The sequence below is a fragment of the Ruditapes philippinarum genome, unplaced genomic scaffold (assembly GCF_026571515.1).
Source record: "Ruditapes philippinarum isolate M1 unplaced genomic scaffold, ASM2657151v2 ctg11355_1_1_1_1, whole genome shotgun sequence".
In the NCBI taxonomy this organism is placed as follows: domain Eukaryota; kingdom Metazoa; phylum Mollusca; class Bivalvia; order Venerida; family Veneridae; genus Ruditapes; species Ruditapes philippinarum.
Window position 1 is genome coordinate 1 of NW_026851850.1, and position 18,163 is coordinate 18,163.

General features: G+C 32.2%; 1 long non-coding RNA gene across 2 annotated transcripts; it reads right to left on the reverse strand.

The window, feature by feature from the left end:
* Nucleotides 1–68: 68 nt before the first annotated feature.
* LOC132741397 (uncharacterized) lies at nucleotides 69–3,366 on the reverse strand. Of its 2 annotated transcripts, none has more exons than XR_009627277.1 (3): nucleotides 3,303–3,366; nucleotides 520–746; nucleotides 69–215 (listed from the first exon to the last, which is right to left on the reverse strand). It is a non-coding gene; the product is annotated as an uncharacterized LOC132741397 (long non-coding RNA). The 2 variants fall into 2 exon arrangements; XR_009627278.1 differs by having other exon boundaries at nucleotides 88–215; nucleotides 460–746.
* Between the last annotated feature and the right edge of the window lie 14,797 nt (nucleotides 3,367–18,163).

Below are 18,163 nucleotides of genomic sequence, written 5' to 3' on the forward strand. Positions count from 1 at the left end.
GATTTTATTTGGAGTTTCCTCATTTCTGAAAAAGGCCCTTCTAACAGCAAAGTTTTAGTTCAGAAATATATCAATAACTCATAAACCACACGGTAAATTTTATTTAAATTTTGCATACAGGTGATTTTTAAGACACATAACTGTCAAATGTTGTCAATTTTACACTCAAACTGTTATAGTAAAAACTCTAAACGCAGTCGCTGCAACTCGGTGCCCTGCAAGATGAATTATAGTATATCAAAATAAACATATACAGGATATTACATACAGATATACAGTACGATTTTGATTGCAAAGATCAGAAAATACCACTGAGCTTGCAACCCTTTGATTTAACCATGTTAGTAATATAACAAATTCTATATCTTACAAAACAATTAGACCACTAATGACTAATTTCTATTTAAAAGGTATTACTTAAGTGATTTAAGTAGTATTTGTATAATGACAAGTGCTGACCAGTCAGATTTATTAATGAACCATCTGTGTATTTGTCGTGAAAGCTTATGTTCTACTGACCAGTTACCATTCACTATCGAACTATCGTATTGTCGCCATCGCATTATCGCACTGTCGACATCGCGTTATCGCACTGTCGCCATCACATAGTCGCCATCACACTATCGTATTGTTGCATTATCATACTGTCATCATCGCGTTATCGCATTGTCGTCATCGCGCTGTCGTATTGTCGTCATCGCACTGTCGTATTGTCGTCAACGCATTATCGCACTGTCGCCCGGCCTCTGGATTATAAAGTGTTTTACATGACAGAATACGGGAAAATAATTTTACTTTTGTCAATTTATTTAGCACCTAAAACTCATTTTTAAAGATGAAAATGAACATTTTTGACGAGTGTTTTGTAGTATATAGAAAAGTTTTCCGACGAAACTCCGTGACAGTTATCACAAAAACTCCTGACAAGTATAAGAACTTCATTCCTCGTGTAACAGCCCCCCCCCCCCCGTCTGTATACCAAGTTTGAAGTGAATAGATTTAATTTAACTTTGAGAAAATGCACCTACCAACGCCGACTCCAACGGTGACAAATGTGGAGCTTAAAATTGTATGCCTATATAAATATGTATTTACATATTTACATATATAGTGCTTTCAGTAGTTAATATTTGATTCATTTTAGTTGTATAAATATTGTAACATTGTATCCTTTCTTTATATAAAAAAATATTTGAAAGGGAGCGGAGAAAATTACTTTATCTAGCTAAATATCGCAAATGTAATGAAATTATTTCGTCTCGACAATAACTTCTACGTGACAATACCCTACGTTATTGAATATATAACCATAATACAAAATACAGTTAATATCAAATAACACATTTCATATTCTTGTAATTGAAGAAATTAAGTGGTGAAACTATATTATGATTATTTAATATTGGACGCTTGGATGAGGTTACCGAAGTGTAGTCTACAATTTATAAATACGTTAGTGAATTTTCGAGAACAGGAAATATCAATGTCAAATATTTCAGTCATAACATGTTTGTCATTGCATTGTCAGAATTTCAACGATTGAAGTATCAAAGTAAATAAAAATTGTGCTACAAAGTGAATATTAAATATACAGTCAGGCCGGTTCCGAGTCAGGATTGTAAAATATCCACAACAAATTTGTATCTTTTAATTGGTATAAACACACGACGCCAGTGAGAATGCGTTTATTTGTTGTAATCATATAACGTAATCGGGAAACGGGAAACGATTCTCTGTACAAAAGAGAACAAGTAAAATGGTTTCCTGCGGTGAACATTTTAATGATATAAAGATATTTCATTTAACTATTTTCAACATTATTTGGGGGGGGGGGGATAAATAAACGTTTGTATCAGGAATATAGTTGACAATAATCGATCAATATAGAAGAAGGTATTTGGAACCTGGTGACCGTCGAAGAACATAAAACAATTCTTTCTTTTTAAGAAAATGATTAAATAGGCCTACCATTTTATGAATAATTCCGAGCAAAAAATAAATTAAGTAAACACACAAGTTTACGCAGAAAATATCTCTATTTATTATGGCAGATGCCACTACGAATATTTTAATTTTGTAGATTTTCAGTTTAAACAATTTATTGTTTGTAAAATTTGAGATAGATATCAAGGAAACATTGATAATTTTCAAACACATCATTCAAGTTTTTCCACCTTAAACGGTAAAATAATTATAGAAAATTAGAAATATCACGCAATAGTTTTTTGTTCTCAATTAGGTATAATTCGGACTAACTCCCTACAGGTGAATCCGTAACGTACCGGCTAACGGTATTTAGCTGGGTTTTCGAAAAGGTCAATTAACCAATCATATACGGTTTACAGATCACATGCTCCTCCATGTACCGAAAACAGGTCACGTGCTCCTCCATGCCTCAAAAGTTAAACGCGTACCAATACCCTGCGGTCTCCAGACCGCAGGGAATAAAAATAATTAATACACTTGTTACTATATACAGTAACAAACTTGCCTATGATTTCAACTGATTATGAGTGTCACGTGACCTATTATGAGTTTGCGGCCCGGGGCCGAGAACTAGTTATCAGCCCGCAGAACATGTGCACGTGCACAAACTGAAACAATGACGTCATATTTTACGTCATCAAACAGTTAACTGTTAAAGTGAAAGTAGGTTGTCAGCACGAATCGCTTTATTTTTATTATGAGAGCTTAAGCGTATTTAGTACACACACATTTTTGTTACTATTGAAATTTGAAGAAATAATACGACAAATTCATTCCGAAAAAAATAAAAATAAAACTTGCTTCTAGTAGATTCTACTGCTTTGAACACACAAACAGTAAACATATATGTACAGAACAGTAGAAGAGTAACAGAATTTCAACGAAAGAACTTTGTTGTTGTTGTTTTTTTGTTGTTTTTTTTGTTGTTTTTTTAAATGCTTCTATTAGATCTACCAAGTGTATTAAAGACATTAATACACGTCAGAGTAGGGCCGGAAGGTGATAATCGGCCCTGAATGAATAATGGCCCTCGGGTCCATTATTCATTTTGCGGGCCGATTATCACCTTCCGGCCCTCTCCTGCCGTGTATTAACCTCTTAATCATTACATGAAATACAAAGATAAGTATATCAAAACATAAAAAACGTACAAACACAAGATATCTAATCATCAATCAAAACATTTGTATTTACCTCTAAAATACATTAAAACATATTTTACTTAAATAATTACAGTACACTTAAATAATCCTATTTAAGATATTTTCAATGAAATCTTAATATAAATTACCATTTTAAACAAATAATAAACATACCAACTATTGCAGCGTTTTAAATATATCGTCGTGATGCTTACAAGTATGAACGTTTGAATTTGTTATGATCATTGCATTTCCGTTTAGATAAAAATATGACGTAACGCGCCAAACGTTAACGTTAAATTTGGAAACAAAAATATCAGTAAATAAGAAAACGATATTATGTGAATTAAATAGACGTAAAAATGTAAATATATAGCAAAAATATAATGTTAAATTATTATAAATTTAAAGAAGAATTTAATAATTGGTTTTACTTTGTTTAGCGCATACATGAATAATGTACTACACAACAGAATAAATGTTTCTTAGTATACCTTAATTAATTCTTTATCTCTCATTTTCTATGTTTTGATCTATCTTTATCTATTATCTTTCCAGTTATAATCATTTTAATTAAAAATTAGTGCTATTCATATGATTTCTTTGTTGCCATGACGTCAAAATGAAAGTAAGCTTTCCTGTAAGAACTCTGTTAAAAGTGACGTCACGATATATTTATTTTTAACAAATGATCATCTTTGATCATCAAGAGACAAGAACTCTATTATCGAGATCAACGGAATTTTTCCACATTTTGTCTCTCATCGGAATTTTTCGTACAGAAACTGTGGTTCTCTACCTTCCCGAAATTACACATTCTTTTGCGTATATATAAATATGTATCAATTAAACGTAATATATAAATTGTCCAGGAAAGAAGATAAATATCAGTTGAAAAACATTATGCAATGTATACGTATCTTTATATATGTATACATCTAAATGAAACAGTTATTTAATTGGGGTAGTTATATAAAGGGGACGTTACGCGCAAAAATAGCGGGACCAACCGGAAAATGGCGGAATGTACCGACAAAGGGACACCTCCTGTCATAATAAGAAGACAAAATATTGCAAATCGCATTATGCTTACTGCCAACTGCTTAGTGTTTTCCGTAACATGATTCTACAAGCGAGTTTTTACGCACGCGTAAAATGACTACGAGGGAAAGGTTAGTTTTGCACTGCATAAATAACCAAAAAATTGCTACGTCGACGAATGTCTGCACAGTTGTAGAAATTAAAAGGGAAGCATAACGACACGAAAATTTCATTACGCCATACTAGTAGTATTCGTTTTATGCTGTGCCATGATAGGTACCCTATAATCAATGTCGTATTGTACCAGGAATTCGACACCATGTATCTTATTGCTCCGCGCCCACAGGCGCGTAGCTATTTGTGTTTACTAATTTTTTTTGTCCATGGGCCCGGATTTGAGCAATAAATCCTTTCGATTAACAGCTAAAAGTAAATCCGCATTCATGAACTCCTTTCGATTTCTATATTGGTTTCCCCGTCGATAATTCGCAGCATGTCATATTAATGAATGAGAACCGGAAAGCAGTTCTGCTGTTACATAAATTCGAAAGCTATAAATAGCTATAAATGTTATACATTTGTTATTTCCCTTTTTTAGTAGTACATGCAATTATAATTTGTTACATTTTGAAATACATTTTCACACAGCATATCAAGTATACTATTAGTGATTGAATTTGTCAATATAAAGAAGATTTCAGGCAAAAGATTTTAACAATTTTGCTTTTGATAATTATTTTTAATTTATATTTATGAAATTAAATGTTTAATAATAACATGATGATATATTGGTTGTTTTGAAATAATTAAACTTTAGTATATTAGGTTACATTTCATTAACGTCATTGATACAGCTTACCACTTTGAAATAATGGTATAGAAAAAAAGCATGTTTGGGGTGTTCGTACTCGACAGCGAAAGCTGCATTTAGTAGTCTTGCGAGCGGATGGATCCTCCTTAAGGTTATTCGCTCTGTCAGCCAAGTTTGTTTACACAAAGTTTGAGCAAAGTGAGAGTAGGCCAAAATTCATATATCAACAAAGCTCACATTGTTATATGATGAGCTATTTGCAAGTACACTTCCAATTCTATGTTTTAAAGACTATTTTAAACAAAAATAAAAATGATAACAATAAGAAATTTACCTTGAATGGGCTACATTTCTGAAGACCAAAAACATTCTGTTGCAAATCTTTATGCACATTTCATGAATGGCAAAATCCAGTTTAAAGTCTAATTTAGTGCAAACAAATGGTACTTTTTTTGCAGCAAATACAAAAATCTTTCAAAACTTAACTCCAAATAAATCAGTATCTCATGTCCTTCTAAGCACATTTTTATTTTTGTTTATAATTGTCCTTAAAATATAAACCTGGAAGTGTATTTTCAAATGGTTCATCATTTTACAATAAGAGCTTTGTTGTTATATGAATTTTGGCCTACTTTCACTTTGGACAGACTTTAGTTAAAACAAACATGACTGACAAAGCGGAATCACCTTAAGCATAGGCTATAGATAGATATCATGACAACAACAGAAACATTGATCTGCAGTTTGAACATGAAGTGTAATGTTTTTTTATGAATGGTTTTAAAGCAATTCAACATAAAATATATATTGATCTCCCTAAAAATTAATTAACAATAGTTTTTTTTATATATTACCAATGTCAAATAGCTTTCACATCTTTGTCTCGCACGAATATGATATAAGTGAATTTCCTCATGCCTACCTTACATTCAGGTAACAGTCTTCTATTATATTGATAATACTGTATCACCATGTAACGCGTGTATAACAAACAAAAAATCCTGAATTTGGTCTTTTGGAAATTCATCCCATTTTTTCATTCCAGGGTGTGTTCTACTTTCAGTATTGAAAGAAACCATTTTTTTAATTTGACATGAAAAATATATATGTAATATTACTATATTATAATATTAGTCCCTTTTGTTACTATTTGTATATTTGTTACAATTATAACAGACTTTGATATTTCTATCATCTATCTTCTGTTACTGAAACAGAACACAGTACAGTCATGTCACATAACATTTACAAGTCTTGTAAGTCTTGTTTGTATTCAATGGAATTACTTTCCTTACCAGGTAGGCATCAGTGAAAGCATTTTTTATATTAAATATTTTCCCCTCTTTTTAACGATGGACAGTTATGGACAGTGCATAAGATAAGTATAATTATGCAAAAAATGGTTTACAAAACATTCGGAAAAAATCTACAATAGTACTTAATCTGAATGTAACATGACCTGTGCGTAGGAATAATTTGGTAAGGTATCTGTAATGAGCAAATTTTTTTGCGCGGAGCTTCTCAATTGCTGCATTGCAGCAACATTTGTACTTGTATATAGACAGAGCTGACACGCTCTTTAATGGTTTATCCTAATGCCTAGGATATATATTATTAATTTGATCCCAACGATATTATTCTAAACTTTTAATAAGCAAATGACCAACAATAAAAATCAAATTTGAGCAAACATGTATAAGTCATCAGGCATGAGATAAGGCACCAGACCCGTTACCAAATCTAACCAAAATGAACAAGAATGCATTTGTGAAAAAAAATGCTATGCCACCGCTTTAATATACTTACTGAAGTAGAATTTTTTCTTACTATACAATTGAACTTTGCCATAATGCAGTAGTGCCTAGTGTATTAGGAGGTCAAGGTCATATTTCAGCATGTCAAAACATTAGACACATGTGCACATGTGTCTAATGTTAAGATGCAAAGGCCATAGTGCAATAATTGATTAAAAAAAAGATTTTTTATTGACAAAAATAGGTATAATATGGCTGTATTAAACTTTGAAATGCAGGTACAGTAACTTTTTCTTAAATACCATCTTTTCAATTAAGCATTACCAATTTCTAAAAACATAATCTTATCATATACATGGTGTGTATCATAATGTCCTTATAATGTGCTCAAATTGTTTCATTTAATAACTCTACATAGCTTACAACTCTCTTGCTTAGGAGTTCATGACCTGAATCATTTCATAAATATCGCTGAAAATCATGACATTTAGACTTACTGCCAGCTATTGAATATTTTACTTAGTTTTTACTATATGTACATAATGATAATCAATGACCCCTCCCCCCAGGGCGGAGCCAATATTGACCACAGGGCTATAATTTGAACAATCTTGGTAGAGATTCATTACACAATGTTTCATGCCAAATATCTTACCTCTAGTCTTTGTCAATTCCAACTTGAAATTTTTTTAAGTTTTTATTATATACACATAAGGAAAACCTATGACCCCCGGGCCGGGCCAATTTTGACACTAGGGGCAAAATTTGATCAACTTTGGTAGAGGAACTATATATTATATTATATACCAGATATCAAAGCTCTAAGCCTGGTACCTTCAGACAAATAGATTTTTCAAGTTTTTACTATACATAATGAAAATCAATGACCTTGGGGCGGGGCCAATTTTAACCCCAGAGTTATAATTTTAACAGTCTTGGTAGAGGTTCACTACACAATGTTTCATCCCAAATATCTTACCTCTAGCCTTTGTCAATTCAGAGAAGAAGATTTTTATAAGATTTTACTACATATATATATATAGGAAACCTATGACCCAGACAATGCCTTATGCAAAACATCTAAGCTCTAGGTCGTGTTGGTCTTTACAAGAAGATTTTTTAAATTTATTCTTATAATTCCTTTTGGTTGCCATGTACCAGAATTCTGCATGAAATCAAATTCTTTGAACAACTTTGGAAGCCCTTCACCCAAGGAACAATCCTACAAAGTTTGGTTGAAATTAACCTAGTGATTTTTCACAAGAAAATGTTTATGTTCACTAAATAATCTATATAACACACACAGGCGCACGCACGCACGTGTGTGCGTGCGCGCGCGTGCGTGCGCACACACACTGGGGTGAATCGCTATATGCCACCGCATCGCAGATGCTGTGGTGGAATAAAAACACACACGCGTGACATCACTTTAGGCTACCTCAAAACACTATCCAAATCATTTCAAAAGGAAAATATAAAACTTTAAATAATTGAGCACCGTCATGCGATTCGGGGCCTTAATGACATAATGCGCAAACGTCATAAATGACGTCAAAAGTCATACTGGAAGATTATAAGAATCTTACATTGGCTGTCGGTACAGACCGGAATATCTAGCTCGAGGGTAACTGTTTACGGCGGTAACGAGGCTCTGCCGAGTTTCCGCTAAACAGTTACCCGAGAGCTAGATATTCCCGTCTGTACCGACAGCCGGTGTTTGATTCTTTTTCTTGCATATAACATATCAATTATTTCTGAACAGAAATTATGAAAACTGATATTCTCATTGCGCACTTTTTTCTTATAGTAGCGTATGAACTTACAACTTCATTCATAACGGTAAAATGACGTCATCCAAATATTTTACAAAACGTGCAATGCTAACAGTTTTCAGTACATTTTACAACACATTTTGTTACTGAATAATATCACGGGGGAGAATCACGCCGTTCGTTACCCAAACAAACAAGATGGCGGATGCAGCCGAAAAGTAGGTTTTCCCTTTTTTTCTCTGCAATTCGTGATGTTCTAAAATAAAGGTTCTCTAAAATTCACTGTTTCGTTTACAAATATGTATATTAACTGAAACTACAGGCTTTAAATAGATGTAATATGTCGTCATCTAAGCATTCATGCCCATTCTGGCCAGAATAACCGCTGTAAATATTAATATCGGGGGATTTTCCGGAAATGATAAAGTATGGCGCACAAAATATCAGTGATAACGTACGGCGCATAATGGATTTTCTATAAATCAGTCAGTTTTGAGTAGAAAAAATTATGTTTATCGATCAGGTCTTTCCAGGCAAAAGAGGATGTGTAGAACCAGGTAAAGAAACTGAATATTGTTTTGTGTTTGCATAATAATATCTGTCATATGTGTTTTCGTATCGGAAAGAAATATCCGATCCGAGGGCGCTTTCGCAATGGGCTGTAACGAGGCTTGCTAACTTACAGCCCTTGTGCAGGTGCCCAAGGGACGGATATTTTAATCCGATACGTAATCACGATTGATATGTTTCCTAGCATGTCATTCTCGTATAAAGAGCAACTATCCGACCTTTGGTGGTTTGAACATTATTGTAGATAAAGTATCGTCAAAAGTTAAACTTGATCCCAAGTTTCAAATATCTATATAAAATTAGAATGTTAACACACCTCTTGCTTTCTGAAGTACAAAATTAATAAAGATTTGGTACTTTCATTTTGCTATATTTTTAACAGTTTTTAACAACGCTTCATTTTGTAAATTAACATTGGCCGTGTACAGTCAACGGTACTTACACCTGTTATTTTTGCGTGAAATCACGGATTTATGTAATTAAGATCCGCGGTGAAATATAACATTTTATAAGGGCATTTTAATCTCGTGGAAAAAGGAAAATAATTACTTATAATCGTGTGCTATATAACTGTTAACATACACGATAATGTTAACGACATTACAGCAACAACCCATTGGATAGTAGCTTTAAGAGTTGTCTTCGTTTATAAAGTATTTTCGTAAAAACTATTTTCATAGGAGCGTAGTAATTTTTACAACCGTTCTTACATTAAAATATGACGTTATCTGAGCACATGCGCTTTCTTGTATTAAAGGTTCCAGACGGAGTTTCCGGCATGAATAAAATATCGAATTCCGACTCTATTATATTATATTTCATAGTCAAATCATATTATGATGTTCCTTTCACATTTTTTTCTCTGGAATCAAGCCGTCCGTACCTTTTTTAACATTTTGCTAAGCTGAATGCGTTTCTTCTTTCTAATAATGGGATAAAACAATAATTATCGCACAACACTGGCGAATTTTAATGTGAAGACAACGGTAATTCAACAAGCAATTCATTATCAGCTGACTGGACAAATGGAAATCCACCAAGTAGAAAAATGCGCCGTACGTTATCATTGTTATTTTTTTGCGCCATACGTTATCATTTCCGAAAATGCCCCGATATTAATATTTACAGCGGTAAATCTAGCCAGAATTGGCATGGGTGCTTAGATGACGATATATAACGACTTTTCAAAGTCAGTTGTTTCAGTTCATATACTTATATGTTAAAGAAACAGTGAATTTGAGAAAAGAAGCCGTACGTTACCACGATCAAACCGGTGGAAAATTCTCTCGCTTCGAATCTGGTGACGCGCATTTCAGATAAAGTACGAGACGAAACATCATGAAATAAAATCCTGTGTGCCAGGAAAATTGTGGAGAATGTTATTATATGTACCTTAACACAAGAACATCACGAATTTCAGAGAAGAAAAGGAAAAACTTACTTTTCGGCTGCATCCGCCATCTTGTTTGTTTGGGTAACGAACGGCGTGATTCTCCGCCTTGAATATGATTTCCTTTGGTTCCTCCTCAAACATTAATCGTTAGATTCTAGGAAAGTGCGAAATAATATAATAAATAGCACATGGTACTGCGAGCCTCATAGTATTAAAGTTACCGATCAGTCAACCCGCAAACTTTATCAGAACGAAATCTTCACTGAAATTGAATCTGCTGATATCAGGACTCAAGGCTGTCGTCGGTAGTGCGGCCGGTCCAGCCATGGAAAGGTTATCCCTTTATTAATATACGAGAAAAAAATGAGGATTTGCTAAGAGAAAGTTAAGAAAATGAAACCATCATAAAGAATTGCTTTTTAAGTTAAAAATTGTTTTTAAATTCCAAGTCTGATCAATGTCTATCTCAAAGCAGAGTCGAACTTTCTTCTCTGTTGGTTTAGCCTGCGTAACAAATTTAATTGTTGTCGTTTATTTGTGCTAAATTGTATGCAGGAACAAAACAAGCACAAGTTACACTTTTTTGTATAATTAATTGATAAAATCAAGTTTAATATCACACAGGAGAGGAGTACTTTTATATGTATCGAAATCAATATTTTCAGGAAACGGTGGGCAAGTGGTAAAGGTGTCTGTCTCTCATTCCAGGGATCATGGGTTCGAGCCTTACGGGGGTCACAACAATGTTTTGTAAAATTGCACCAATGTAGATAAGCTCCAGGAAAAGGACTTTAGAGGGCTTCGATTAAGTTTAAAGCTTTTATGAAATACACATGTTTCCCCTTGAAATCTGACCGGGGTCATTAATATACAGGTTTCAGATAACTTGGAGGCACACTGTGTAGGCTAGGTTTTTTAGCAGCAATAGTTTTAGTTTTACCTAGAAATCCCTTTTAAAATGACTGCACATGGTGTCAGTATTCTATTCCGTTTCATCTGAATTCTTTTTGGATAAAGTAAATTTTTATTATGTAAGATGAAATCAACATTTTAAGCAGCATTTAACCTCGCAGCATTTTACAGAAAAATGGGTAACTTTTACTATAGATAATACAAATATTATTATCGAAGTAAAGTAAAATTTTGGAATTGTGACCATCTCCTCACCCATCTCAAAAAGAACAACACTCCGATATATAGCATATGCTAGAAAAAAGAAAGTAAATTTTAACATAAAATCTTTTAACCATGTATTAAAAAGTAAAACATTGAAAGTAATTTACACATCTATGAAAATTACCAAACATAGGGCAGAATTTGCAAAAATAATCCTTAGAAATATTGTGGTAAATACTGCAAAATCAATCATTAAACGTATATACGAGGGATGTTCAAATTGAAATGCAACTCGGGTTATACGTATTATGTAACTACGCACGCTTTTCACAAAACAAAATATACTTGGATCGCCTAGCTCTCGGTCGATACCATGTTTGTGTTAATCTGTCCATTCTAGCATCGGCTACACAACGAAAAACATTGCATATGATAAATTGGTTGGTAAAATATCTGCATTCGCCGCCCAAATACGAGCCTACATCAAAAACCGCTATTTTCTTGGTATAGGTTCAAAAGAGATATTTCATGAAATATGGTCAAGTTATGGACCTGGTAAGCTGTCCTATGCATCAGTTACTAGGTGGTGCAAGAAATTTACAAGTGGAATAACGTCCTTGCAAGATGCACCATGTGGCCATTGCAGAGGACAACAACCAGTCCCAAAAGGGTATAAAAAGTCAGAGAAGTTGTATCGACGGATGTCAGATTCGTTGTTAGGGAAATAGCCCGAAAGGTAGGCATCTCAATGGGGGCAGTTCATTCAATTCTAAGGAAGCACCTTAAAATGAATTAGACAACTGCGCGATGGATACCTCATTTGCTCACAGAGGAACAGAAGCGAGTCGGCGTGAAAATGGCAAAATCTTTGCTGAAAATGTACCAAAAATACAATAATCGCTCGTTTGCCAATATCGTCACAGGCGACGAGACATGAATGCATTTCTATGACATGAAAACAAGATATGGGCTACAAAAGACATGAAAAGGCCATATATAGCCAAACGCACAAGGAGCGTCAGAAAGTTTATGTATGCAGTTTTCTTCACAAATAAAGGGCCTCTATACAAATTGTTGTTCCGGAAGGTAAATCGGTCAATAGCAAGTTCTACAGAGGGTTGTTCTTAAAAAGTTGAAGAAATATTTCAATAGACGCAGGGTTGTATAGGTGTTCCTTATATGATTATAATGAAACCTCTCTGAAAACCTAAGGGATAGGACCTAGATATATGGCATAATTATATAAAACACCATCTAATGGTTTTCTATAAAGTATTTCAAGTTATGGTCCTGGAAAATTATGCCCCTAATGGTCAAAATTTGTCATGCCCTAAGTTTTTGCTTATATGTATATAGTAAACCCAGCAAATATCTTCTTCTCTGAAAATCCAAGGCTAAAGCTCCATGATACATCATCTAACGGATCTTCACAAAGATTAATCAAATTTATGTTCTTGAGTCAAAATATACACTGCCACGATAGTCAAAGGTTTTCCTGATATGAATATCGTAATAACTCTCTCAAATTCGATATTTTGCATGATACATTATCTAATGAATCTCTAGCAAGATTGTTCAAGTTATGGTCCTAGAATCAAAATTTGCCCTACTTAGAGTTCATGGTTTTTACATATATGTATAAAGTAAAACATTCAAAAATTTTCTTCTCTGAAAGCCCAGGGTCTAGAGCTTAGAAATTTACAATGCAACAAAGTTTGTGACTTATTTTGGAAAATCACGCGTGCATCTTCGAGATGTAAACAACTGTGGGAAACTAGGTCATGTCGTCACAAATTTTATAAGTCGCCGGTAGAAACCGGCGACTATATTTGTAACAGTTTAATGTTATATCTATGGTAGGAGAAGGCATTAAAATATAAAGCAAATCAATTATTGAACAATTAAGGACCACAATTATTTTTCATAATCTTAAAAATTCAAACATAAAATAACGTTGCTCAATGAAATGAAATATACAAATATTGACGTCTTTAAAAGCAACATTATTATATTTCATTATTTTTGGCGTCCGCGCCGAAGCGCGGCGCCTTTTATGGAATGAAATCAGATTTTGTGAAAGGGCGACAGCAACTTCTCGAGCCTTTTAGTTGGTCATAATAAAAGCCGATCATTCCGATCGGTATGAGGGTGCTTGATTATTAATTAAAAATGAAATGTCGCGATATGTACAATGAATAGCGAACTGGAGAATTTCGCAATGCAAACATTTTCAAATGAAATAACCTTTTACGTCAATAAATCGCGCTCTACTTATCATTTTGTAGTACACAGTGGGTTATTATGTTACATGTAGTTGATGACCTAAACATTCCGAAAATCTATTTATAGAGGGATGTACTCCTATCGGTAATTCCCGGTCTCTCCCGGTCTATTTTGACCGGGATTTACTAGTGACCGGCGAATAGTATCACACGTTTATTGTCCGGTCTCTCCCGGTTTTGGAGTAGATGTTTGATATCGTTACACAGCAGAACAAATATTTTACAGATAAATAAGCTTTTTTTCCAAAACGAATGTTTGTCACTTAGTTTGGTTACAAGAATTAATAAACACAGATCAACTCTCAAATTTATTGATTACATACAATTCGAAAAAAAACAACAACAACAATAGCATGTTTCATTTTATTTATATGAGATAAAAACAATAAAAATATGTACAGTAATTGAGAAAAAAAAGGTACATTTTTATGGTATTAATATGACACTATCAACTTTGAAACATTTTTATTTAATTTGTTATTCGTGTTTAGTAAAGATGCCGAGGAATTATTTAAAGTTACAAATTAGATTTTATGAATTATTCAATTGATTGATAATTTAAAAAATGATAAAGAAAAATACAAATGTACATGTACATGGTTTAAGAAAAAAACAAAATTATATATTGAAAGATTAACCATACTTTTCTGACATTTTCCAGTTAAGTTTTGACTTAAAATCGTTGGTCAATATGACAATTGAATTCTTAAAATTTATTTTACAATTTTAATAAAAAAAGAGTAGTAAACGTAAAAACTCAGTATTAAAATAGCACATAAAACACAAAAAAAAGAAAGAAAAGAAAACAATATTCATTTAAAATAACGATTCAAATAATGGGTTGTGGAAAGAAATAATAAAGAAAAATATTAATCATTTAGGTGGAATATCTTTATTTAAATGCAATATAAACACAAAAGATATATTGAAATTTAAAATCAAAAATAAATTTATACACGAAGTATTAGTAGCTTGGAGTGAAATCAATTTTAATGAAAATCCGAAAAATATTTCAGAACAAATTATTTGGCAAAATTCAAACATAAAAAATAACAATAGCCTTCTCTATTTCAGACAGTGGAAAAACAAAATTATATACCATGTAAAAGATATCTATGATACAAACGCAAAAAAATTTAAAACTTTTAATCAATTAAAAACTGAATATAACATCCCTAATACTGAGTTTTTAAATTACCAAAGACTTATCTCTTCAATTCCAACATGTTGGAAAAGAAAATTAGATAATATCATTCTTTCTGTAACAACTGAGGAAATAAATATTTATGAGCTTTTAGAAAAACAAAAACACATCTCCTAAATAAAAAATTAACACAGGTTTAGAAAGAAAGAAGGCTAAAATACCAGAATGAAAAACTAAAATCCCAGTTAAAATGGGAGGCAGAATTTCCAGATAAAAATTTCAATTGGCAACAAATATATTTAAATGCGTTTGATATTTGTAAGGATAATATTTTGCAAATTTTTTATTTTGATTTCGTACATAGAAATATTGCAACTAACAAATTTCTCTTTAGATGTAAATTAGTGGAATCTAGCCTTTGTGATTTTTGTAATATGGAAATAGATAGCATAGAACATATATTTTGGACCTGTCAACAAACACAAAATTTCTGGAATGAATTGTTTAAATGGTTGGTAGAAATTGGTATACATGCAACCCAAGACAATTTTTTGTCCTTTTTCATTCACAAAATAAAATTTTATCATATATTCTCTTATTTGCCAAATATTATATATATAGTTGTAAAACAAAAAAGAAATTACCAAATAATCTTGTGTTTAAAAGAAAATTGATTGATAGAATATCTTTAGAAAAATACATAGCATTTCAAAATGATTCTCTTGATGATTTCAACAGGAAATGGAATAACTTTCTTATAATGTTATAAGAACTGATTGATGATATGTCAGAAGTATATTACCAAAGCAGCCTTTCTTTCTTAATATTACCTTTTTTTTATCTTATCGTAGTTTGTTGGAAAAATATGTTTTTGTTTACTACAGTTTTTTTCTCTTGCAAATTATCCTTTTATATTTTAGCACCTCCCCAAATTTTTCAGCATTTTTCAAACTGACTCAAGGAAATCTTTAAAATTGATTTAACAAAACTTTATCTTGTTTAAAATATAATATCCTTTTTCTTAACTTTTTCTTAAAGAGATTCACGTTTATAAGCTCTTTGAAATTATTTTAAAATGTCTACAACAACATATATATTAGTTTGTAAGGTATGTTATGTAAAATAATTAATTGAAATATGTAAAATGAATGTATTATGTAAAAAGGTAAATGTAAATAAACGGGCCTTAAACGTGGTTCCAAAAAAAAAAAATAAAAAAAATAAAAAAAATAGATATTACAATTATTGTATAATAAAACAATTAAGCTCAACATGATCAACATGGTAATATAACCAGTGTCATATTTTTTCTAAGTGTGAACAGATATCTAAAGAAGGGGTCTTCGCTAATAGCGATAACATAATAAGGGACAATTACACAAGTGTGGTGTTGATCATGCGTTACACATATGGATTATAAATGATTGTATACATGTATATCTGTTGCTATTAATAATCACGATCATAAAGAAATAACAAGTAATATTCTAATCTCTAGCATGCCAATCAAAGTTCATAATGAACAATGTCTTTCGTCCGTTCATTCATAAGTGATATACAATTCTGGTAAAAACCAATTAACCATTGAAAATTTATAAAAATATCTTGTCATCATATGTCTGCTAGTTCATCTTCACTTGCTGCATTTCTTGCTTGGACGCCCTTTGATGCTTTGCATCAATGCTTTTCTTGTATCTAATTATAATCAAATTCTCCCTGTTCTTTTGTAAGAATCACGTGACTATGTAAATGTTATAAAATCAGTTAATGGTAACAAGTTGCTGATAAAACATACAGGTAACTTGTGAATAGTTGGCAAAAGGTATGGCGGCTGATAAGTTGCAAATCATAGTAATTGTGTAAAATTAATTACAAAGTTATTTTTCATTAATCAGTTTCATATTTTATATCATAAGACAGGTCTGTATACTCATAATTTACACATTAAAGAATAAATTTTCAAAACCTTTTCATTTTTCATTGGTAAAGGCACATATATATATATTTAGCTCCATATGGTAAAGGATTAAACTTGGCCCTTTCTGTCAACGTTCAATAGTTTAGATTAGGTTGAACATCACATAATAGATTTATGCTAAAGAGGCACATTTATTGAAATAAATAGTGGTAATCGTCGTCTTCGTTATATTCCGTCGATTTCCGTCGCGCAGGTTACCAAAACGGTATGACAATAGTGATCCGGAATCGTATTAGATACATAGAGAAATATGCTTCAAATATGATGTTTTATTGTGAATAAACAGTACCTCAACATATTGTTCCTTCTTTATACTTGAACCATTAACTAAACTGATGTTTTATTATATTTATGATAATACAATCATTTTTCTATCCGGCGACTTGATGCTTTAGCATCAAAACCTCTACTTGTTTATATGCAAAAATGCGCTTAAAACAGGTAAAAAAACCAACCTTTTTGTGCACAGACCAGTAGTAAAAATGTATTTCCTGTTATTCCCAAAAATGTCGTCAATTTAATAGTCATTTTTCGCCAAAAATAACAATTAAAGTTTTAAAAGTTATCTGCCTACTTTATTTACATTTTTTATTTGACAGCCTCGTTGTGAAAAAAAATGTTAACTCTAGATATTGATCGATTGTACCCATGTCTCTTATCAATATTCAGTAAAAGTTATTGGTTCTTTTATTGTTGTTATAGACACAGCCAGTTCATTTAAAGGTCATGTACAGATCATATTTCATCCTCTGCCTTGCAAAATGCATACCAGTCGTTGTTAAAAGTGGACCTTTTTTCAGTAAAAAGTAAAATATATGGATCTTTCAAATCAGTTTATTCTTGATTCTATGAAATAACATGAGATAAATCAGAAAGGTCATAAAAATTCAACCTAAAAATAGGTAGTAAACCATTAAAAAAAGGTGTCAAACGTGATCAGTTGAATAATGAATCTCAGTCTGGTACTTCCCATAACACTGTATGTCCTAATCTGTCTTCAGACTCTGATACAGAAACGATTATTGACTGTGAACTATGCTGTGTTTGTAATAAATTAGAACCTGATGGCCCGGCTAAAAAGAAATCAGTGGGCACAGTGTGATGGTTTCAAAACTATGTCCTATGTAAGCACTGGACTTATCTGCCAATGAGAAAAAAACTGTTGAAATTCTTC